This window comes from Dipodomys ordii, unplaced genomic scaffold (genome assembly GCF_000151885.1).
Source record: "Dipodomys ordii isolate 6190 unplaced genomic scaffold, Dord_2.0 Scaffold85, whole genome shotgun sequence".
Classification (NCBI taxonomy): Eukaryota; Metazoa; Chordata; class Mammalia; order Rodentia; family Heteromyidae; genus Dipodomys; species Dipodomys ordii.
This window is the reverse complement of record NW_012267301.1, coordinates 272,427-280,135: the sequence shown is the minus strand read 5'-3', so window position 1 is coordinate 280,135 and position 7,709 is coordinate 272,427.

The following is a 7,709-nucleotide window of genomic DNA, read 5'->3' as shown; positions in this document are numbered from 1 at the left end:
AAAAAAAAAATTCTGGAATGCCCTTATTTCCTGTTGGGCTGAGATCTCCTTTGAAATTATAGGTTACTATTTCTTTTGAAGAGGATAGAGCCCACTTCACCACCCAAGCAGACAAAGAAGCTTCCCTGCCAGGTTGAATTCTTTTGACTTTATCCCTTGTCAGAGGAATATTTGTTATAGGAGTAGGACTTGAAAGGAGAGCAGCCAGCAACTTATCTCTAGGAATTAAAAAAATGGTATCAGCATTGGGCTGAGACCAATCCTCCATGACTGGTACAACAACCAGCACCAGTGGTGGTGCAGTTGACATCAGATGCCACTCTCATAGAGGTAAGACAGTACCTCATGGGCCTAGAGGCAAAGAAAAGGAATTGCCCCCACATTTCAAGGTTCCTCAAAGCAGGAATCCTAGTTCCATGCCACTTGCCTTGAAACACTTTCTTTCTTCCAGTACAGAAGCCAGGAACTAAAGACTATTGGCTTGTACAGGATTTGAAGGAAGTAAATAAGAGGGTTGAGACAATACTACTGACTGTTCCCAACCCCTATACTTTACCGAGGCTCTTATCTCCAGCTCTTCATTTCTACACAGTCCTGGACTTAAAGGATTCCCTCTTCAACATTCCAGTCAGCCAGCCCACACTCACTTTTGAGTGGACAGACCATAGAGCAGGATTCTCAGGTCAATTGACCTTGACCACGCTTCCCCAGGCTTCAAAAATTCTCCCATCCTATTTGATGAAGCCTTAAATCAGGACTTAAACAACATTCCACTGGAGCAACCCAGATGAACCTTGCTCTAGTGTCTGGTTGATCTATCTGCTCCTGGCCACAGATGTGGATGTCCAATACTGGGTCACCACTGAGGACCTCCTGGATACTCTCTAGACCCTTGGCTATCATGTCTCTGCCAAGAAAGCTCAGGTCAATGTAATGACTGAAACTTATTTGGGATACATCCTCCAACAAGGTAAATGGGCTTTATCGAAAAGCTATATTTAAGCCATCATGAAAATTCCAGTGCATAAGACCAAGAGGCAGGCACATGAGTTCTTGGAGGGTGTAGGATATTGCCACTTGTGGATTCTAGGCTTTGTAGAAATTGTCAGGGGAAATCAAGCCCTAGCCTGGACAGACATTGAGCAGGAAGCTTTCATGCAACTTAAACAGTTACTCATTTCAGCCCCTGCTTTGGCTCTGCCTTATATCACTAAACCTTTCCATTTGTTCATCCATAAGATAAAAGCGGTGGCAAATGGGGTCCTAACACAGACTTTAGAACCTTGGCACAAGACAGTGGCCTATATGTCAAAAAGGCTAGACCCTGTGGCTTCAGGATGTCCCACTTTTCTTTGAGCCATAGCCACCACAGCAGAAGAGGCTGATAAATTGACTATGGGGCAGGAACTTTCATTTATTGCATCACATGCAGTTGAAACTCTACATCACAGCATACCAAGTGGTAACTGTCAAATGCTAGGATTACTCAGTATCAGGAACTGTGTTAGACCTGTGTTTGTGAAGGGATAGGCTCCCCGATGGATTTGCTCCCCACCCTCCACTTTGGATATGGTCTGACCAGCTTCCTCAGGACCTAGCCTGAGATTCTACATTCCTATGGCCAAAGGACCAACAAGGTAACTTCCTCCTGACCAAGCGCTCTACTTGCTGCCCAACACTGGCTAATTAAGTCCTTCAGGTAAATGATTGTGCAGGCTCCTAGCCTCTGTTGGTGGGTGGGTCTCAGAAACTCCTCCCCAAAAACTTGGGCAAATATCTAGCTGATGGACTCCATGGCTGAAGGACGTTGTGGAGAAATGTGACAACATTTCCCACTGATTGTTTCCCACTTTTGAGCCAAATTCACTGCTGGGGACACTTGCAGTCAGAGTTTGGTTCCACATCACTTACCATGGAAAGAGACAGAACTAAATTTCCTTGCAAAAAAATTTGGCCCCAAATTTAAAACTCCACTTATGTGAGTGCTCAGGCAGGTAGACCTCTCTCTCTCTCTCTCTCTCTCTCTCTCTCTTAACCTCTCCCTTCCAACTGAAGGTAAAAGTATAGATGAGTTTAAGTTTAAACTCCTCCTCTGCTGGCCCACTCCCCATAAGGCCCCCTCCTCCACCAGCCACCCCCTCTGCAGCCTCCCCTGTGAGGCACCCCCTTTGTGACCTCCCCTGTGAGGCATCCCCTCATCTGTGGGCCCCCTCCTCTGCCTTTGTAGTGGGGAGTGGAACTTGAAGCTCTATGTGTGCCAAAAGCAATGCACATTTGCTGTCAAAATCTTCAGCTCTCTCTAGCATTGACCATGTGGCAAATGTGCCATCTTAGCATTAGGGTAGCTTAGCTGCTATTTCACACCAACACGATTTCATGCCAACTCAACTTGATTCTAACCCCCCCCAACCTGATCAGTGGTGTCATTCTATCATGTCACGTGTCTGTTTATGTCTTGTCTCCTGTTTACTAAAAGTTTGTTGTTGGCAAAGTTTTGTGACCACGTGGTTCCATCATAATTAGGCAAAGTAATTCCAAAAAACACAAAACGGTCTATTTTAAAATCAAAGCATGCTCTATAATCTGTGCACAAACTTGTTTGTCTGTCTGTCTGCTTGTCTATATATAAATGGTTATGTTTTCAAGGTTACCAAGTATTGTGCTTACTAAAAAATCTTTGTCAATGGAAGCTGTGGTTTAATCTAAATTGCTTTAAAACTTTGTGACCTGACTATAAGCCAAAGAAAAATCACAGTTTTAAAAGGCCCTGGGAAAGGAGTCAGAAAAGATGGCTTCCTTTGCAAAGTAAATGAAATTGGTAATTAAGTTGGCTGTGATTTATGTCATTCCCATGTCCATCTATGCTAAGAGTTAAATATTGTACCTCTGACCATGGCTAGCAAACTAAGGATAAGGGTATAATTCTCTGTTTTCTCCCCTGTGTGCTGATCAAGGGGCCAGAGTGAAACCAGTGACACCAGCCTGCAAAAGCCAGTGTAAATGAGATATTTAACCAGTATATGTAGAAAATTTTGCAGGTAACCAGCAGGAGGTGTAACAGTTCATACACACTGGCAGATGCCAAAAACTCAACCAGACTCTGGCCTTTCTCCATCACATATAACCAAAAGCCTGATAATTTGGGGTAAAACACAAGCCACCTCAGATATTTGTTTCTGTAATGTCGATCCCCACAAGTTAGACTGCAAGGGGTTTATGAGCAAAGGATATAAGTTGACTTCTATGCTATTTTATATATTTCTAAAGGAAAAGAGATGCTACAATGCTAGTACATTAAGAAAAACTGGAAATTTCCTAAAGGTAACTCAGACTGTAGAAAAACATATGGCCAGTTTAAACTTTCAGCCAAGGGGTAAAGGGTATAGCCCACTGTTTCAATGCAGCATTTAAATGCAAATTAAACTAACTTTAGAAAAAGGGATTAAAAATGGAGTCCCCTTTGAAAAATTTGGGAAGTGGTTGGGAGTGGCTGGTCTCTCAGAGAAAGAAAAGTTTAAGATTAAAATTGTCTTAAAGTTTTCTTTAAAGTCCAAGAATACAAATTAGGATTACCATAAAGAGTGTTTAGTAAATTCATCTGTTAAGAAAAAGTTTGAGACTTGAGATTATGCCCTTATTGATATCTGTCTACAGGCCTACACAGGTAGGCATTGTTGTGGCTACTAGAAATGAGGTTCCTTAGCCAGCCAGAAAAATGCTTTTAAAACCAGAGTGTTAAACAGGCTACCCTGCTGTAGCCCAAGATATAAAGCACTTTAAACAGGCTACCCAGACATAATGGGCAGTACTTAGAGTGCCAATTAGTCCCAGTTTAAAAAACATCTACTGGGTTTTATTAGAAAACTCTGGCAAGTAATTGTAAGTCAATTGTTAACAAGTTATAGGTAACCTCTATCTCATTGATCTCCTTGTTGCTTAATTAGAAATAAAAAGGACTTTTGTAACAAAGACTCCTTTTGTCACAGTTCAAAGCCATCCCAGGCATGAAGAATCTCTCTAAAACTCCATCTCTCAGCTAATCAGCACTGAGCCAAGCTAAAGGTATGGCTCAAGACTGACCTCTAAGTATCCAGCCGAAGGTTGGACATTGTGACTCTGAAGTGGTAGAGTACTAGCCTTGAGCAGAAGTACTCAGGGACAGTGCCCAGGCCTTGAGTCCAAACCCAGTAAATGCCAACTGGGACAAGCTATCTCAGCAAAGGATGCTGAGACATCCACCACGACAAAGCCAGTCCTGACAATGGAAAACCATGGCGAGGAGTAAGAGGAGATGACATCCTAAAGGGAGTCAGTTCATGCTTACCCTTGCAAAATTAATTAGAGTTGGGAGATCAAGAGAAATAGTGCTTGCCCACCTAAAGTCCATACTTTCTCACTGGACAGGAAGCTAACAGCCTTACCTTTGTCACCTGTTATTTGTGTTTATAATAGCTTCTGACTGGTATACTCCCAACCAGTCCATTATGTTCTCCCCTACCCAGTTGCCCAAAAGACCCTAGACATCCGCATCCTGCCTTCCTTGCCTGGAGTCCAGTTATTCCTCCTTCCCTGTAACAGGCTGCAATTGGGCTGATATTCTAGATGGAACATTTCCAGGCCATGGCCAATGTGTGTTCTCCTATGTCATTCATGTTAACTGACCTTGTCAGTTTGTCAGCTTTTTGACCGATCTTTCCAAAAGTCTCTTTCAACAGGATAACATCCCCAGCCCAGGATACCACCTGGGAATAAGTCAAGGCCATCCTGTTCCTTCAGGCAACTGGAGACATCACTTATACTGCCCTACATATCCCAGTTCAGACTGGGATCCTGTAGACCCCAGCTCCAGGGATTCCCAGGCCTGCAGGAAGTAGTCAAAAAAGCCCATGACACCTGTTGACTCTGGTATCTTTAAATAACTCTGCTACCTCCCCTTAAGGTTACTGTGATCCTAAAGCAGGAAAAGTCTGACTTCTCCTCCTCCAGGATGCCAGGAGTCAGGTACCATATTATGTCTCCAATTCGAGACAGAAAAGTCAATTTCCAGTCTATGATAGCTCCTTCTGGGAATCAATCCCTCCATGGCATATTCCTCTCTTGCAGTACTAACAACAATTTTTTGCCTTTTATTAATTGTCTTGCATTTTAGATAACTATTGTCATGGAAAAAGGAGGACCTTTATCAACCACTGTCAAGCAGATGCTTCTTGGACAGTACCCAGCTGAGCAACAAAGCAGAGACCCCTGACTACTTTGCCCCTTTACAGCAGGAAGTAGCTCCAGAAGAAACAACCTCTGACCCTACCCCTTGGCCTGTTACCCCCTATTTTTATTAAACAACAGAGCAGGGAATGTAAGTATTATGCCCACCTTTGGTCCTCAGCTCCACCCAGACCTGAGGTCCTCCCTGCCCAGGAGTTCCTGCCATACATCTGGCCCCTCCCTTTCTCTGCCCAGACCCTGCTGCTTCCTAGATAGTGGAGGCTGCCATGTGCTCTCTCTCCAGGGCAAATATGGCTCCTCTAATAAACCTTGTAATAATCTTTCTCCTGTGCTTGCCTGCCTGCCTCTGTGTGGTCCCCTGGCATAGATGTGATGGATCCTTTCAGTATGGTTTAGCAAAACCCAGGCAATAAATCCAGCTAACCTCTTTCCAGATAATGACCCCACTATACTTTTACATGACTGTCTAGGTGTGATGGATTTGATTCAGCTGGATAGCCCTGATTTGACTGATGTTCCACTGGATGAAACAAAGGCAATACTTTTCACTGATGGCAGCAGCTCTGTGCAGGAGAGGGTGAGGTATAGAGGAGCTGCAGTGGTGACTTTAGATCAATTCATTTGGGCTCAAGCCTTCCCCCATGGGACCTCTGCCCAATGGGCAGAGTTAATTGCCTTTTGATTGGCAAAGGCTGAAACTGTGACCATCTACTACCTTTGCCAGGGCCCACATTCACGCAGCCATCTAGCTTACTCACCTCTACAGGGAAAACCTTCAAAAAAACAGGGAAGATTGCCTCCTGTCTGGAGGCAATCTTGTTAGCAAAAGTTCTTGCTCTGTACATTTCCTAGGGCATCAGAAAGGAGATTTGGTGGAAGCCGAAGGAACTCGCAGATGCTCGAGAAGTGGCTTTAAAACCAGAGCCCCTAAATATTCTATTAACTATTCCTGACCCCAGTCTGCTATCTATAAGCCAGTGTACTCAGGGGAAGAGGAATTTCTAGCCAAGACAGTGGATGGAAAACAAAACTCCAAAGGTTGGTGGATCCTCCCAGATGGATCCTACTCAAAGTTCTGGGTAGAACCTTAAGTGACCAGATACACCAAGTAACACACCTGAGAATAACTGAGCCTTCTTTAAGGGGCATTATTTTGTTCTAAATTAGAACAGTTAGTTGAAGTAGTAATCGTTAGGTGCCCTATGTGTGCTCAGATAAATGTAAGACAGGGTAAGAACCTGCTTTCAGGAGTAAGAACCCAAGGAAGTGTCCCAGGGAAACACTGGGAAATAGAATTCACTGAAGTTAAGTCCTCTGGCTTAGGATATAAGTATCTGCTAGTGTTTATTGATAACTTTTCAGGGAGGGTAGAAGTGTTTCTCACAAGACAGAAAACAGCTATGGCCATGATTAAGAAGCTATTGCATGGAAATATGCCCCAATTTGGCTTTCTCTTAACCTTAGAATCTGATAATGGTCCAGATTTTATAGCAAAGATTTCCCAACAAGTGGGAAAAGACTTAAATGTTAATTGCAAACTGCATTGTGCCTATTGATCTCAGAGTTCAGGGAAAGTTGAATGGATGAATCAGATTTTTAAGGAAACCTTAACTAAATTCACTGTAGAGACCAGTGAAGACTGGGCCAATCTTTTACTGCTGCTTTTTTATTAAAAACTCAATGTACTCCATATAGGTCAGGGGTTACCCCATTTTAAATAATATTTGGGAGGCCCCCTCCCTTACTTTGCTGAAAAATTGGCTGAACTTAATAATCTTTCCTTACTCAAGGTTTTGCCAAATTTACAGGACACTCAGCAGGGAAGTGCATAAACAGTTCCTGGAGACTCTACCTCTACCGAGATTGGATCCAGACCATCTTTCCAACCTAGAGATTTCTTTTGGGTTAAGAAGTTTGTCAAAATCTGGGGGCTGGTGGCTTATGCCTAGTCAGGAGGCTGAGATCTGAAGATTGCGGTTCAAAGCCAGCTTGGGCAGTAAAGTCCATGAGATTTTATCTCCAATTAACCACCAGAAAAATGGAAGTAGCTCTGTGGCTCAAGTGGTAGAGCACTCACCTTTGGTTGAACCGCTGAAAGACACTGGCCAGGTCCAGAGTTCAAGCCCCATGACTCATAAAAAAAAGTTGTTTGTGAAAGATGTCCTCACTCCTGCCTAGAAGGTGCCCTATATTGTCATCTTGACCACCCCCACCCTTTTGAAGGTAGATGGGATCCCTGTCTAGTTCCATCACACATGACTAAAGCCTGCTGATTTGGAATGGAAGGCACGAGCCACCTCAGATCACAGAGGCACAGACTATTTTTTTTTATTTGTGAAGATACTGTACAGAGGGGTTACAATTACATGGGCAGGATAATGCGTACAATTCTTACCAAGCATTGCAGCCTCCTCCTTTTGTTTACCCTTCACATCCCTTCCCAGCCTCCCCCCTCCCCCCCAATCCCAATCCTTCTCCTTCCCCCC